The sequence below is a fragment of the Mustela lutreola genome, chromosome 1, assembly GCF_030435805.1.
Source record: "Mustela lutreola isolate mMusLut2 chromosome 1, mMusLut2.pri, whole genome shotgun sequence".
Classification (NCBI taxonomy): domain Eukaryota; kingdom Metazoa; phylum Chordata; class Mammalia; order Carnivora; family Mustelidae; genus Mustela; species Mustela lutreola.
Window position 1 is genome coordinate 11,737,319 of NC_081290.1, and position 17,820 is coordinate 11,755,138.

The following is a 17,820-nucleotide window of genomic DNA, read 5'->3' on the forward strand; positions in this document are numbered from 1 at the left end:
TCACCAAAGTGATTGCAAATAAACTCCTGAAGTAAGGTATAAAATTAAAATTTTTAAAGATTTAGTGGAGGAGAGGTCGTGGTGGTAATAATTGTATGAAATATGGTCAAAAAAGAGGTGACATCTGTGGAAGTTAATCATTATAACCCTAGGAAAAATTTTATGGCAATTTCATCAGGGTTATTTTATGTATATATAACTATAAAAATACTTTGGTGAACAGAATCTGTCTAATAAAAAGACTTCTGGCTCAAGCTACCAACAGAGAGTGATGATTCACCCCAATTGCTGAATAAGAATTAATTTATGGATCTATAACCTTTGAATTTAGAAAAATCAATATTCTGTAGGAGGCATCTTTCTATAATGTCATATTTCCAATCCTGATCCTTGTCTTCAACCTATGAGTTTTGGAGCATTTACATAAAGAAACAAACTAACTGATCTTCTGACAGACTCTGGGATACATTCTCTATCTTACCACTCATTCTTTGGAGAATGTTCTGATGATTTGTGGTTCATATTGGGATTTCTTTGAGTCAAGTAATAATTGATGTTGTCCTCACAGTTTGCCTCCTTCCAAGCCTAGTCTAAATCATTAGCAGTAAGTCTTCTGCTCAGAGTGGGAATTGGTATACTTAGAGACTGGTCTAATCCTCGTATTACCTCCCTGATGGATGGAGTAAAAGGTAAAAAAATTACTGAACATAAACCATTCTTATGTTTCTTTCTATAATAAAATAAGAATTTTGCATCTCTGGGGAAATTGCAGCAACTGTGAAAGACTAAAAGATGTAAAGAAAGTGAATTGTATCATTATTCCTTTTCCCATTTGGCCTTTTTTGGAAATATTTTATTTATTTATTTATTTGTCAGAGAGATAGAGAGAGAGAGAGAGAGAGAACACAAGCAGAGGAAGCAGCAGGCAAAGGGAGAAGGAGACTCCCTGCTGAGCAAGGAGCCCGATGTGGAACTCCATCCCAGGACCCTGGGATCATGACCTGAGCCAAAGGCAGACACTTAACAGATTCAGCCACCCAGACATCGCTCCATTTGGCCTTTTCAATGCCTTCTTGGAAAGTAACAGTGGATTATTACAAATTTAATGTAGTGGTGAGAACTCATTTTTAAATTTTTATTATTAATGTAACTAATGTAACAATGGATTATTACAAATTTAATGAAGTGACAACTCAGTTTTAAATTTTTATTATTAATGTAACTAATGTTACATTAGTTTCAGGTGCACAACATAGTGATTGGACAACTTTATACATTATGCTATCCTCACCACAAGTATAGCTACCACCATACAACACTCTCACAATACCACTGACTGTATTCTCTATGCTGCACCTTTTGCCCTCTTGATTTATTCATTCCATAACTGGAAGCCTAATCTCCCATTCTCTTCCACCCATTTTGCCCATCCTACCCACCCAACTTACAGGTGGTATTTTTAAATATGGTGTCACATAAATCTCTGATATTCACATTTTTTTCTCTATCCTGCCTTTCAAACTAAAGAAAAAGGAGAAAACAATACCAGAAACAGCTTGCTTTCATCTTCAGAGGCTTACACCTCATGAGACAGTTTTAAGGGCAAGTCTACTTTAGGCTTGCACTGTACTTTAGCCTGCAGGAAATATGACTATCTTATTTCATGGCTCATTGTGCATTCATTAAACTGATGGCTTTATTTAATAAAAAAAATATTTATTTATTTATTTGAGAGAGGAAAGAGAGAGAGCAAGAGTGGGGAGGAGGGGTAGAGGGAAAAATCTTCAAGCAGATCCCCACTGAATGTGGAGTCTGACATGGGACTCAATCTTACAACCCATGAGATCTGAGTGGAAACCAAGAGTCAGACTCTCCACCAACTAAGCCACCCAGGTGCCCCTTAATGACCTTAGTTCTATAGGATTCATGACACAAGAAATATAAAGTATCCTTGAGGGCTTGGGAAGTGATATGATGACAGAAGCTGGTAGATACATTTTATGAAGACACGAGGGTCTACACTCCCCATTAATGTCTCACTGGTCCAGTAGTTTGAGTATCTGATAAACTTTCTCTAGACAAAAAACAAAAAAACAACAAAACAACAAGTTGTTTCACCATGTACTTCTTAACACTGAGAGAAGGTGGAAGACCCAATGCTAAATGGCTTTCAGGCAAAAAATTCATGTTTGGGTGTTATGCATATATAATATATATTATAGGTAAGATGAAGAGCCATTGATGGCTTAGGCCATGCTACAGGAGGCCTTCTCACATGTATATTATTGCCTGGTAAATACAATAGTTCTTAAAGGGTCATAGCATGTTGGATTGGTTGGGAATCTGGAATATACCCTCAAAAGTACATCTCACCTGGGGCTTTTAGGATATCAGAACAAGTGAGGATTGTTGTCTTGAGAAAGAGCTCTTCCTTGGGCTCTGGAGGATACTATTCAGCCCACCCTAGCTACTAAGTGACTGTGTGTGCTGAGGTGACTCTAAATGGTTATGACCTAATCTACCTACATATAAACTTAGCTGTGATTAGGTGAGTTGGGCCCAAATAGGTCCTGTTGGCATAAATAAATTGTACAACTGGGCTATTCAAATTCCCAGTGCATCCACAAGTGCCACATAGCTGTCCTTTCTGCAGCCACACCTATGTTCTCATGGGAAATATTCTGTAAACAACTGACTTCGAATGAACGATCTTTATCCATGTTTATGATTCGCCAACATCAGAAGTGACATTTTAATTCTTTTCATTAAAATGTAATTGAAAGTATCATAAAAAATTTAGTGAAAACAAAATGTTATATATGTACTCTTAAATACTGGTGAATGGAATAATGACAGAAAATATGGACTGTGCTTTAAAATTTTAATTTATTGGAAAGAAAAGGAAAAAATCTCAGTCACTGCTCACAATTATATGGAATGATGGCACTTACAAAAGAAGTGATTCAAAGGCTTTTTACACAAAATTTCTGTACTAGAAACTTAGTAAAGACTTCGATACCCTCTGATTCAGTGGCCTTCAGACTGGCATGATACAACCGGAATTTAGACAAGGAACTGTTATGAAAATTTAGAAAATAATGATAATTCTATCTAATACAGAGTAGAGAACTGAAAAAGAAAGATTGCCCTCAATTTGGGATTGTTCTATTCTAACATAACAGTCAAAGCCTTTGGATAGGATGGTTTTACATGGTAGATCGGAGAAATTTAGAGAATGGGAGTTTCAGTCACATCTGTAAATAGAAAAAGAAATATATGGTTAGCTATGCTACATGTTAGTTGAAGAGACACTTTTATGATATGCAAATTTTAATTGTCATTTTCTCTTCGTTTTAAGATAAAGCTCACAATGTTATTTGTGCTTTCCTGTTGCTAACAAATATAACCATTGCTCCTGTTTTTTAAGTTTTGAAAATATATTATTACCAGATAGAATTTTCCTTTGCAGTAATATAAAAAATACAACAAGGCAATTAGAAGAAAAAGCTTTCACATGGGTCAGAGTTTTATCATTTTCTTTAGTTTGATTTGTTGAAAAGGAAGTTTCTGCCATTGTGAAGGGAAACACACATGCACACACAACTAAAAGCTCCAATATAATGGATGAAGGCAATTTAAAAAAATTTGTTGACATTTCAGTCTGTTTGCCTGATAAGAGATAATCCTTTTCAGTCTGTTTGCCTGATGAGAGATAATCATTTCACTATGTGACTTACTAAGAATTTCTACTGCAGTGACCACAAAGAACAGGATACAACTGTTGGGTTCACCGTTTTCATGGAAAATTAGTAAAAACCACACTCTTATACTTGTATAGGAGTTTCAATATGATAAATTATATTAGTTAAAATTAGGTAATTTTTAAGTTGATGTTTAAATATAGTATGAGTAGGACAAAAAATTCACAACTTTCTAAGCAGTGTAACTATTTAAGTGGTAATGTGTTCAGAGTAGCTAGACTTCAGCAAAAAGAAAAAAAAAATATAGCCTACAATCATATTTTTGTACTTTGTCTTCAAATAGAAATGGGATTAGTTGTTAGTTAATTTCCACACTTACCCATAGCCATAATTGTGAAGTTCCTGAGAATGTATTAATTTTTCTGAAAGAACAAAAATCATTAAAATTATGTGATCAAGGTAGTCAGCAATCAAATTTTATTAGGTAAAAAAATGACTGCTACTTATTTTCTGTGTTTATTTTCCAATTCCTACACTTTGCAAAGATGATCATATTTAATCATCTTCAGAATTATGAAAACTAAGTATTGTTACATTATTTTAAGTAAGCAAAAATGTCAGGATTTGAATTTAGGACTATTGGAAAGCAAAATCTATGCTCTATTCTTATGTATATCATGGGTATAGCCAAAAGAAAGGCATTCTTAAAAATTTAATATTAATAAAAGTGCAAGGAGAATAAAATTGAGTTTTATATCAGCATTCTTTTTATTTTTAATTTGGAGAAAAAGCTTTCTTTTCCTACCATCCTAAAGAATGAATTTCACTTATAGAATAGATAGCACTTCTCCACATGATTCATTGGTTTAACATTAGCCATAGGTACCACAGAAGATATCAATTTTCCATTTCAGTTTATGAGGCACTAAGCACTGACTTGTTATGTTGATTCTACATCTGTTTCTATGGCATGTTTCTGTAAAGGATTTTCTTTTATGTCTTTCGGTAGAACACTAATATGCAGTAATTTAAATGAACTTACCACCACTCTGGCACAACATCAACGTTTTCAGTACTCTCAGAGGCAGTGAGTTTAGTGATATCGAAGGATGGTGGAAGAGCCACATACTGCATGATTTGTGGAAGAGAATACCAAGCGGCAAAAGGAAAAGCATCAAGTTGGTAGAATTGTTGGAAAGGCTAGAAGGAAAGACCATTCATTGAAAAACAACCATGTATAAACAACAGCTGTTCTGAATCTCTGCAAATGAATCAGTTCATTTCTGACATCGCTATTAGCAAAAAAAGAATGATGACTCCGTGAGATCTCTGGAAAGAACAAGAACCAGAGTTACTTTCGAAGGCTGAATAAAGCTTCAAAGTGGAAGAAGTAACCTATTTGAAATTCTTTTTGTGTTAGAGATTTGGGCAGTGACACTGATTTTGCCAATCATACTACCTAGCGTCAATTTCTTTTCGAACATATGGAACATCCTCAACAATCTTTATAAGATTCACAAAATGGCAAGTATTGGTTGGAGGGCTCCATGGCTGGTATGGAATTGGCCAGTTCAAAAGGGTTGAACTGTTATGGCAGCACATAGTTCATGATACTTGCTTATTGCCATAAAAATGAGATCAGAATCCCTAGGAACACTGAGAAATCAATGGAATTTAGGGCAGGGGAGAAACTGGCATCTGTTACGTATTACTGACAGTCTCATTTCACAGGTGAGAAAAAAAGATGAGAGTGTATTTGGGCAGAGACATTTGGTCTCTCTCCAGATGGTTTCTTCAGAAGAAAAGTGTGTCAACCAGCTTGATAGTTTGAGATTCCTAAATATAAGCTGAATTTTAGAAACAGATCATGGGCATAAAAATATAAAATTAAGAAATATGTTAAAAGAGAAATTAATGTAACTATGGAGATTAACACTTCATAGTGCTTGTAACTCTAAATACAATGTTCCCATCCGCTGAGACACAGACTGGCACAACTTCCCTTCCAAAGAATAGAAACAAGTACTTCTAATCTCTCATACCAATTAATATAAATTATCAGGGAAGTTGGGAGTGAGAAATAAATGCTGGGGAAGAAAACAATCACTTCCAAAGTGTGAGGTTATTTAAAACAAACATATTTAAACTTGACAGTATTGTATTATTACTGTGTAATTTATTAAGCAAAATATTACCAATTGGAGGAGGTTGTTTTCATTCACTTTGAGAAGTTGTTGCTGTATAAAAGGAAATAAAGTACATTCTGAATTACTTAGACATTTGGTACAACACATTCATTTTACAATGTACCAAGAATATAACACCATCTGTGATATTTAGGATAAACTGTACTCTATGCCAGAATCATGAAGAAGTATCAAAAGCCTTTTTATTTTGCAACTTTAGAAAAAAAATGTTCAGGTAAGGCTAGGTTTACTTTAGTTTAGAAAAACAAAGAATTTTTAAGTTTCAAATACTGGGGGAAATGACCTACTAATTTTCTAAGACTACATATTTTCTGCTCATGGCTATTTATTAATCATCTTTTTAAATTTGATCGTTGGTAAATTTTTAAATATTATCAGGTGTGGTTAGTAGAACAATTTCTCTCTTGGGATATTTTTCTGTTAAAAAAAAAGAGAAGCACAACATGGGGGCTTAAGTGGGTAGAAGAAGAATCAATGAAACAAGATGGAATTGGGAGGGAGACAAACCATAAGTGACTCTTTATCTCACAAAATAAACCGAGGGTTGCTGGGGGGAAGGGGGTTGGGAGAAGGGGGTGGGATTATGGACATTGGGGAGGGTATGTGTTTTGGTGAGTGCTGTGAAGTATGTAAACCTGGTGATTCACAGACCTGTACCCCTGGGGATAAAAATATATGTTTATAAAAAATATAAAATTAAAAAAAAAAGAGAGAAGCACATATTATAAAAACACAACACATGAAGGACATATGAAAATATTCTAGATTTAATAAATAATCTTACCTGGGCATGGATAGCTTCCTAAGGAAGAGAAAACATTTAATTTAGTATATTGATTTTATTCTTTAAGAATAACAAATATTTAGTAGGTACTTTCATTCATTCAGGAATGACTATGCTAAGCACTGAGGACACAACCAACAATCATATGAAACATGATGAATACTGTCGGCAAGACCAATAGTTGTGAAGGTTATGGTTCAGTCACATCATAACTAAAATAATAAAATATATAATTGCAGTAATTTCTTAAATCAGTAATGGTGAATTCCAGTGAGGGTACTGATATATTTAAATTTATTTGGGCTTTGTTTTAAACACAAGCAACTTGGACACTGATATAAGAGTAACAATTGGGATCCAAATTAAATTCATTATTGGCTTTACTCTTCCTACATTGATAACAGAAGGAAACGAAAAATGTAATTTTGCTAAACTAGGACAGGGCTTTTTCCCTAAAGTCTTAATTAACTTGATTTGTTGTAACTAAAAGTGAAGGTTTTTTTTTTCCCCTCCCAAGTGAGTGACTTTATAATAATTAAAAGGATCAAAACTAAATAGTTGTGCTGATTGATATGTTTTTGATCTATTCATATACTCAGCAAAAAGAGTTTAAGGCATTATAGTTCAAATGTGTATCTTGATAAAAGACCTCCATAATGCTGTCGAGAAGTTCATGAGGACAGCAAATTTTACAGAGACTGGTAAGTTGAGGCAGGAGGAGAAGGAATGAATATTTTATTGGACTTGCTACAAGCCAGACTCAGGGCTAGCTGAATAGGAGATTGCTAATTCAATATTCAGAATAACATCAGGAAGTGAGAATAACTATATTTCAATTTCACACACATAAGGAAACAGGTCCAGAGACAATTAAGTTCAACTTGACCTTTCTTTGAGAGCTTTGACAAAAACAATTTGAAGGTTTAGGACTTAACAATTCCTCCTACAGAGTCTATAGTGTTTCCTTAAATGAAATGTTTAATTGGCACATCTGTGTTCTCATAAGCAGGAATGTTTATGGAGTTCCCCATCAGGGCTGGACTTGGGAAAATAAGCACATGATAAAGTCCTAATATAAGACATCGTCAGAGGGACTATAAAAGGATTTCAAAAAGGAGCGCCCGGATGGCTCAGCCCTTAAGCGGCTGCCCTTGGCTCAGGTCATGATCCCAGGGCATTGGGATCAAGCCCGCATCTGGCTCCTTGCTCAGCAGGAACCTGCTTCTCCTGCTCCCACTCCCCCTGCTTGTGTTCCCTCTCTCGGTGTGCGCTGTGTCTCTCTGTCAAATAAATGAATAAAAAACTTTAAAAAAAGAAAAAGGATTTGAAATGGAATTTAGTCAAAGTAAATTTCTCCTTGGTTAGTCATTACGGATACGATAGACAGCATTAGTCTATGCACAAATTGAAAGAAATGGCTTTGACAGAAAATATATAGGCAATCACATGAATAGTTTTTCAATTATTATTAACTACCAAGACTAGAATAATTTTTTTTTTAAAGATTTTATTTATTTATTTGACAGAGAGAAATCACAAGTAGGCAGAGAGGCAGGCAGAGAGAGAGAGGAGGAAGCAGGCTCCCCGCTGAGCAGAGAGCCTGATGCGGGACTCGATCCCAGGACCCTGAGATCATGACCTGAGCCGAAGGCAGCGGCTTAACCCACTGAGCCACCCAGGCGCCCCTAGAATAATTTTTTGAGAAAAATGAATAAATCTTTTGAAGTGAACCTAACTTAAAATTTAATGTATTTTAATTCTGCAGAAGATGATTTTACATTATAATAAATAAAATATTACCATCTGCTGTTGGTTATGTTTGCTCAGTTTACGAAGCTGTTCCTATTCAAAAGAAAAAAACATTCTTAGTTGCTTGGATACCATTCAGTACAACCCTATCATTTTCAAGTAATGGAAGCTAGAATTCTACAATGATTTCCCAAAAGTAAAGAATGAGGAAATATTAATTATACTTCAGTGTTATTTCTACCACAAATAATTTGAACTAAATCAATTATTTCCTTACAAAACAACAGAAAAACTGCTTTCTTAACTTATTTTAAAACTTAAAATAAGTTAAAGAACAGTCAGATATAAGTGAGCATCCAGGCAATTTTACTTATAAAGTATCTTGTGTCAGAATTACTAAGAAAATTAAAAATGATTTTTGCTTTCTGACCAAAGATTTAACCTTGGTCAAATGAAATAAAAAATATTAGATGAACTAGGGAAAAAGTGATGTTTCTGATATTAGCCACATTCATTTATCATTTACTTTACTTCATGGATTGCATTAACTTCTTTCACATCATTCAATATTTATTGTTATTGTCATTTTAGAATTTAGATCACAGACTTACAGCAGGTTAGTAAACTGTCTAACATCACATTCTGGGAAAAGCTAAAACTTAGGGGCAAATTCAAGTATGGCAAATCTATAGATAATCATTTAAATACTAAGGTATTCAGATCCAAAGCAGACTATACAATAAAAATATTCAACTAAAAGTGTGAATTAAATACCTGAGATAAAAAAGTTGTTAGTGTTATTTTCAGAGAGGAACCAGCCAATATCTGCAGTCCATCAGACTACTTGTTATGGGTTAAATTTTAGCAGATAATGAGAAGGAGAAATAATTTATCAACCTAACATTCTTATTCCTTGGTACATTTGTCTTTGATAAGCTTTTAATGATATTTTACCAGATGGCTTTGGGAGAGTATGTCTTCTCTTGGAATTTGTTTCTGCTAAACAAACAAACAAATAAATATATTAAGTAAATTGTAACTTATCTTGGATAATAGTATATTTTAAATTTAACAAATAGATCTTACCTCAGTGTTATTGGGAACAACTTCCTTCAAAAAAAAAAAATAGAAACAGGCACACTTTTAATTTTATGACTTATTAATTTATGTTTAAGGTAAGAATACTAATTACCCAGCCACTCTTACTAAATAACTGTGGTTAATTGATTTTAGCAAAATCAAAAATTCCTGCATAACTGAGACAGGATGAATAATTTGAGGGACGTGTTATGTCAAGAATTCCTTTTCTCTTCTCCTTGCTTTTACCAGGGAGGTTATTCAGAATGTTGAAGGTGGATACAAAATATTCACTTTTACTGAATTCACAGAAACTCCACATAATTGGGTTAGTTTTATTCTGTGATCCCAAAGTTAATGGCAGGACCTCAACACCTTCTATGCCTGTAATTTTTTTTCCTATAGGTTAACAAGAGGCAAAGAATTTATGATTAATTAACCTAGAATTGGTTGATTTCTACACAGGGTATAACATGTTTGCATATTTGATCTAGAAGCATAATCATTATTATAATTTTTAATGATAAGATTCAGTTCTACCAAAATCTGGTAAGGGCAAAATAAATAAGAAAAAGAAATGTTTGGACACTACAGATGGCCAGATATGATTGTTTGCCCAAAAGCAATTCTGTAATTTTGTCTTTGACAAATAGTTGTTTTCTTAAGTCTGTCGGACTGATAGTCACATGTTAAAATTAGAATCAAGCGATATGCCTGGCACCTTGTACAATGAGACCTTATAAAATATGTACCCTTCATTGTACAACAAGCTTTCATAAGTGTTTCCTAACTAATTTGGATATTGAATTAACATAAAAATCATTTACCTCACTTGATGAACTGCTGCTAGATGGCTTTTGCTAAGAAAAAGAAAACCAGTGTTACTGACTCTGCGACTTTTACAATGGGAAGGAAACGAGTTACACTTTCATCCTGGGTTGCTAACTCTTGGCTTCCGGTTTGAAAAAAAAACAATTGAAAAAAACTCAGGGCCAATATAATATGGAGGGAAGAGAACAATAACTTATACAATAACTTAAATTTTTTTTTTTTTTTTTTAGATTTTATTTATTTAGTTGACAGAGAGAGATCACGAGTAGGCAGAGAGGCAGGCAGAGAGAGAGAGGAGGAAGCAGGCTCCCTGCTGAGCAGAGAGCCCGATGCGGGACTCGATCCCAGGACTCTGAGATCATGACCTGAGCCGAAGGCAGCAGCTTAACCCACTGAGCCACCCAGGCGCCCCCAATAACTTAAAATATTTTTATTAAAATAAACACAGATATATGGTGGAGTAGCAGGCAAAGTGTATATGGATTTTTGTGATAAAAATGAAGTTTAATTGTATATTCTTGGATATAATAGGACTGTTTGAGAAGTTTAATCTTGTTCACTTTGATAAGATATTTTTGCCAAAATAAAGCATACAGCTTATACTACATATGATGTATAAGTGGTGTTTATAAAAATAAAGGTGTCTTACCTCAGTGTCTTCCATAGTCTGTCCCTTAGAAAAAGAAAAAATAATTAATGTTATGTTTCATGATAAATATTCAAATGCAAAATAATAATTACCAAATAATTTTAAAATAAAGGATCATTCTTCAGTTGATACATTTTTAGTATTCTGCCAAGAAAAGGTAATCACTTAAGTATGAAGGATAGGAGATATATTTATTTTATAAATTTTGAGCACCTGTGTGGTCTCTTAATACTAAATCGATTAAAAATCTAGTAGACAATCCAGATTTCAAAAGTCATATTTCAATAAAGTGAATCATCAATCGTGATTATGTAAAACATTCCTGGAGCAGATACACTGCTTCACGTAATACCCAGAATGAAGCATTTCTGTAGCTTTGCAACAGGTACAAACAGTTGGCTGTCTATAAGTGCATCCATATATGCACACATTCCTTCCTTCCTCCCTTCATCCATCCACTCATTCACTCATACTAATGTTTTATCTCCTTAGAGCTATAAAATAACAGCAATAAGATCAGTATTCTTTAGAATTCTCAGCAGAACTCATTACATACTTTGAATGTTTGACTGAAAAGTTCAAGGAAACTATAAATGCCATAGAAAAACTACTTTTTTTCTAAATTAAAACAGTTTTTCTGTTGCAAGACTACATTTTTTGGCCACACTATTTAAAGAAAATTCTTGTTACCTTAATTACTTTATTCTGTTTTTCTCTGAGAAGTTCTTCCTGCTGAAACCAATAAAAGCATAGCTTATAAAATCTAATTTTGAAAGGACAAACTTTTAAAATAATTTAATCTCATTGGTGTTCCTTACCCTTCTCAGTTCACTGAGGTATTCCTGAGGGATACAAAAGAAAGAGAAATAACATTCATGAACAGAGACATAAATGAATGAGCATCTGGAAAAAAATGTACTTTGCATTGTGCTTCTGCAAATTAAAATATAAATGTGGTTTTTTTAAAATTTTTTATTTTTTTATAAACATGTATTTTTATCCCCAGGGGTACAGGTCTGTGAATCGCCAGGTTTACACACTTCAAAGCACTCACCAAAGCACATACCCTCCCCAATGTCCATAATCCCACCCCCTTCTCCCAAACCCCTCCCCCCAGCAGCCCTCAGTTTGTTTTGTAAGATTAAGAGTCACTTATGGTTTGTCAAAATATAAATGTTTTTATGAATGCACTAATATTTCTTACTTTATCACTTCTAACACTAATTTCTCTTTGCTAATCAATCTTTGCTTAAGCTGTACATAAATACACACTTAATAAAAATTTTTGTTTCACTACACTTTATTGTAATCTTTCATCTGGTTTAAATCATAATTCTGAGTTCTCTTGATCTTCTCTGTCTGGTTCAATAAGAAATATCTATTTTCATTAAAAAAAAAAGCCATAAAGAAATGGACAGCAAAACACTTGCTTCTCTTGGTTAACTTGACAGTGAATCTTGTGGAGACTTCCTTACCTCTCTTAGCTCTTTTGCGGTAGGCTACGAAAAAAAAAGAAAGAAAAAAGAAAGAAAAAGAAGGACGGAAGGAAGAGAAAGAGAAAGGAAGGAAGGGAGGAGAAAAGGTTAAAAATCAGTGAAAGTTGGGTTGCCTATCAAGCTTTTAAAGTAGCAGTCTTTTTTTTTTTTTTAAAGATTATTTATTTATTTGACAGAGAGAGAGATCACAAGTAGGCAGAGAGGCAGGCAGAGAGAGAGGAGGGGAAGCAGGCTCCCTGCCGAGCAGAGAGCCCGATGTGGGACTCGATCCCAGGACCCTGAGATCATGACCTGAGCCGAAGGCAGTGGCTTAACCCACGGAGCCACCCAGGCGCCCCTAAAGTAGCAGTCTTGAAGTAAAATTTATATTTGGGTTTTATTTGACATGTCACAAAACTATAGAAAACACAATACATATTATTTATTGCTAATTTAGGGATAGAGAAGGTGTTATTTAGAGATAGAGAATGTTCCATCAGAATGTGTATGGAAATTATGTGTTCTAACTAGGTTATGTAAAGGAAAGCACGAGTGTTTGCAAAGAGGCAAATGTGCAGGCACAAATTCAATTTAAAAGAGCTTTGGAGTATTTGAATGTCTGGTTTCAGTATTCTTTGTGGGTGACTGGGTGACTGAAGGGAAGATTTGATCAAGCCAAGTGAAAAAATGTTTATAAACTAAAATTAAAGTAAATTTCCCAGAAAAACATGTTTATCTTTTAAGAAGAATAAAAGGATAATACTCACCAGAGGAGACCTGGGAACCTGTCTTTCTTTGAGAACTTCCTGTAGAATTAAATTGTGAATGATAAAAAAGTGAAGAACATACCCAAAAAGGAGCATGTTTGTCCATTTGACAGCAGGTTATCAATTTTAATCAGGTAAACCAGCACATTTCTTAGGTAGAAGAGAAGATAGTTTTAGTCTTATGACCTAATTTTTGAAACTAAAGAGACACCCTGTTTGGTTTCTTTCTTTCTTTCTTTCTTTTTTTTTTTAACCAGGCCTAGAGATTTAGTAAGTCTATGCTTAGTAAAATGTTAAAGGAGGAATTGAATAAGGACTTAATCAAAACAGAGATTTGAGAGAGTTATCCAAGTAGCTGAGTACTTGGATACTCAGAGAAATAAAACTGGAGTGAAGACATTCGCCATTCCTCACAGCTAACAAAAAAGGCTGGAGGCTGGAAGGGGGGTAGAATAAGAGCTTTACCTCTCTGCTGTCTGGTTCATTCTGCAAAGAATAAAAAAATCAATAAAAAAATATTAGTTCAATCAGTGGAGGATCAATGGCTCTTGTAGAAATGTGTGGTAGAAGTGTCTAATTCGAGATCCAGTGTGTAAAATGAAATCAAATTATAAATCGCATGTTAGAGTGCAAGCAGAAGAAAAAGAAGCAAGAATACATTAAAATAAATCAGGTTAATACATTCTGTTTAATTATTTCTCTTGAATACTAAGGTTTTTATTAATAATAAATTTTTATGGAAGTCTATGTTCCCTCTTCTCTAACAAAGTTTGTGAAAACAAAATTTGTCAGCACATCGAAAGGAGAGACTGTATCTCAGTAAATGTGAAACTGTTTTATGGAGAAGAGAGGAATAGGTTTAGAGTCAATGTGTTATCAATACAACATCACTTAAATTCCATAGTTAGAGGGAGTTCTTGGAACACAGAATACTCACTTGAATGAGTTCTAAGTGTCTAAGAGGAAGTTTCTGTGAAAAACAATAGAGAATTGTAAAACAAAGCAATCAAAATACACAATAACAATAGCACAATACACATATACTCTGAATTTAAACATTGTTATTTAAGAAAGCTTCATATTTTAACAGTAAAAAGAAAAAAAAAAGGACCATAACTATTTTATTAACAAAAATCAAAGCAAGATAGGTTAATTTTTTCTCTCTTTAGGAAATGGCAGAAAATTGAGAAAACTATATAAAAAGACTAAAAAAATTCTTAAAATTAATCCAGAGGGATAAATAAGTGATTTAGTTTCCTGGACTACTTATATTGCATGATAGCTCTAAAGGTGATTTTAAACCATTATAAATTTGTGGAACAAACTATATGTTTTTCTAATTAAATGTTATTTTCTGGATATTGTTTTTATCATCAATTTCATTATATAAAAATTTTTCTCAATCTGCATTCTGACCAGGAGACGAGGCTTAGATTGATTAAATGATAAGCATAAAAAAATGTGATATTTTCTTTGGAATAGGAGTGTAGAATCTGTTTTCTGAGGAACCTTTATTCATTTCATTTGTAAAAGGACAAGAGAACTACTCCAATGACACGTTTCTGGGGACTTGGGTCTTTTTTCCCAGTTTTAAGTCAGAGATTTCTTTCTGTTGGTGCTTAGAGTGTACCACCAGCAAAATTCTATTGGGTAAGAAGTCGAGTTACTGGTGATTCTTCATTACCCTAATAGAGGTTCAGAGAGGCAGAGTCTCATCAACAGAATCATGTGTCAGCACTTCAGAAATGTTTTCTTCTATATTTGATAGCTGCAATGTCCAAATACCACAGATCATTATTTAATGAGTTCTTTTCTCATCAGGTGGTCTTTGTGTATTCCTTCCCCCTTCATTAGTTCCATATCACAAGGGAACAGAATAACATGCTGCTTCATGTAACTAATGGAATAGCTTTTTTAAAAAGATTGTTTTTGAGAAGAAAGCTTCTTTTCATTTACCTAATCTAGTTTCACTATCTATGGTGTCCATAATAACTTGATCTCTGAATCAGCAGAATCAGCCTCATTTTTATGCACTGGGAAAAAATTGGTTGACACAGTCTGGCTCAAATGAGGGTTGACTTTGGTTCCAAAAGTAAAATGCACCAGAACATGTGTCTTTATGTTATATTTTGTAAGGGAATACTGAGACCTATTATATGTCTATAAATATCCTAATTCTGTGAGGGACCCAAGGAAATAGCCTAATTCTATCCTTTGATCTTATTTATTATGTTATGCAATACCTTCTTTTTAAAAAAATTTTTTCTTTAAGTTTTTTTTATTGACCAGTGCTTATATTTCAAGTCAGACATTTTGTTAAGACTTGTGAAACATTACAAGTCTTTTAATATTAATATTAAAGTCTTGTAATATTAATATTAATATTACAAGTCTTTTAATATTAATATTAAAGTCTTTTAATATTAAGACTTTAATTAGAGATCATCCCATGCTTTAAGCTCATTATTCTCCATATTTTACGTTTGGTAAGATATCAGGTCATTTATAACAAGAATCTACAACCTTCTAAATTCTCTACTATACTCACAGGCCTGGCAAGGGCGGCAGCCACCAGGCAGGAAAGGATGAGAAACTTCATGTTGTCTAGGCCTCTGTAAGAGAAATAAAAAGAGTTAAATCTTCTAATAAGATGAAAAAGAAATCCTTGATTTTCCAACAAAGGAAAATTTATGTTAAGATATGTCAATTTGAGAAGGGATATTTTAATTAACATGATTTTTAAAATTTTGCTATTCAATATAAATTTAGTTTCCGATTCCAGTTATCTTGATCAGTGCTTATTTTAAGAAATATAAATTTCTTACCACTATTTTTATCTACTAACATTCTATAACAAAACATTTGATTCTTGAATAGGATAGTATGGTTTTGTCAGAGGAATAGGGAATAATCAGTATTTAAACACAATTTTTAAAAAAATCCAAACTTTTCCTTCTAGGTCATCAGATTGGCTGGGGCGAGGGGGTACTAAACTGAAATCCAGTAAGAGCTAGCATTTAATTTTATCTGAAAATTTTTGGAAAATATCTTCCTCATTTAAATCTTTTTCAGAGCATCCTGCCCTTTCAGAATCTTCATGAGAAAGTATACCAGTGCATTATGTAGAAACTATTAATCTCCGTCAGTAATTTTTCAAAAGAATCTAGCTATCACTTCATATTTTGCTGCACTGATATATCCATGACATGACTCTATGAAGATGATTAGACAGAATCATAAGATTCAGATATCTTGTTAGGTTGATTTCCAGAATCCCATCAAATTGCAATAATCTACAACTACTGATATTTAAATGTGATAGGAAAGTGGTTTACAAAGGATGTTTTTAATAAATCATGTTATATATGCAATTTGTTGATGCCCCCATCAACAAATTAATACTGACATTTTTATATATACTGCTTCAGTTTACAAACTGTACAATCTAAACACATTAGTAAAGAAAGCATATTTATAAGCCCAAAATGAATTTACTATTTTTATGCATTTGCATCCTTCCAAATATCCAAATTAAACCATCTTTACAAAAAGTAGTCTTTTATATCTATCATTGATATACTCTTTATAGAATTAATTTTTTTAGCCAAATGACATGAGATAAAACTTGCCTTGAAATACTACCAGAAATGGTCCTTGTTACAGTAATTAAAAAGACCAGAAATTATTTTGCATAATGAATTTCCACGGAATGGGTAAAATAATTCAAACTACCTCCCCACAAGTCTCTGCTGAAATTATGTATTTACTTTTTCAATATATAAGTTTTTAGTTACTAAGTCATCAAAAAAATGATTTGGTCTTTATAACACTATATTAATTTGTCACCTAAAGATCTGAGATGGATGGTGACAAAATTTGCAAGTGCACCTTTAAACTACCAGTACCAATGTATCAAGAAGGTATCAACGTTTGCAAGCACATAGAAAATTAACAAATGCATCTTAATGAAGAGTGAAAGAAAGATAGGCAAGGTGAAATCATAGATTTTTGTCAAATGTCAAAATCATACATTTTGTTAAATGTAAAGACAATACCTTAAACCCAAGACTGGGAAGAAGAAGCAAACTTGGTTGATGATTAAGGTGATGGCAGATATCTTTGCTCCACAGCTATTTAAACCTAGTGATTAGTAAAATGCTAATTTTGTGGTTTCAGTTCAACCAATAGGTTTATTTAAATTCTAAGAATTTTCTCAAGCAGGAAATTAATTTTCAGTCTAATTTCTTTCCCTAGAAATTCTGAGGAGAGTTTCAACAAAGGAGTGATTCATACTATGATAACAGATTATAGAGGAAAGGGAGTAACAGTATTCAAAATTAAAATACAAAAATTTCTAGATTTATGGTTATGGTAGGAACATGATTTTTTCATGATTTTATGTTAAATGGATAATTGGAAAGACTAATATAGCAATAAAATTCTCTTTTTTATCTTTTGAAAAATCCATTATCTATAAAGAAAATTCTTGGGACAAATTAGGATCTTCAAAATTTTTCAGTTTTTACCAACATACTAGAGCATGAGGAGAAGTCATTATTCATTTCCTCTTTTAAAACTCA

The 17,820-nt window shown here is 33.2% G+C and overlaps 1 long non-coding RNA gene across 1 annotated transcript; it reads right to left on the reverse strand.

Moving 5' to 3' along the window:
- Positions 1–2,873: 2,873 nt before the first annotated feature.
- On the reverse strand, positions 2,874–8,534 carry LOC131819102 (uncharacterized). The gene is made up of 6 exons (XR_009349058.1): positions 8,493–8,534; positions 6,693–6,710; positions 5,897–5,938; positions 4,744–4,901; positions 4,081–4,123; positions 2,874–3,254 (listed from the first exon to the last, which is right to left on the reverse strand). It is a non-coding gene; the product is annotated as an uncharacterized LOC131819102 (long non-coding RNA).
- Positions 8,535–17,820: the final 9,286 nt, after the last annotated feature.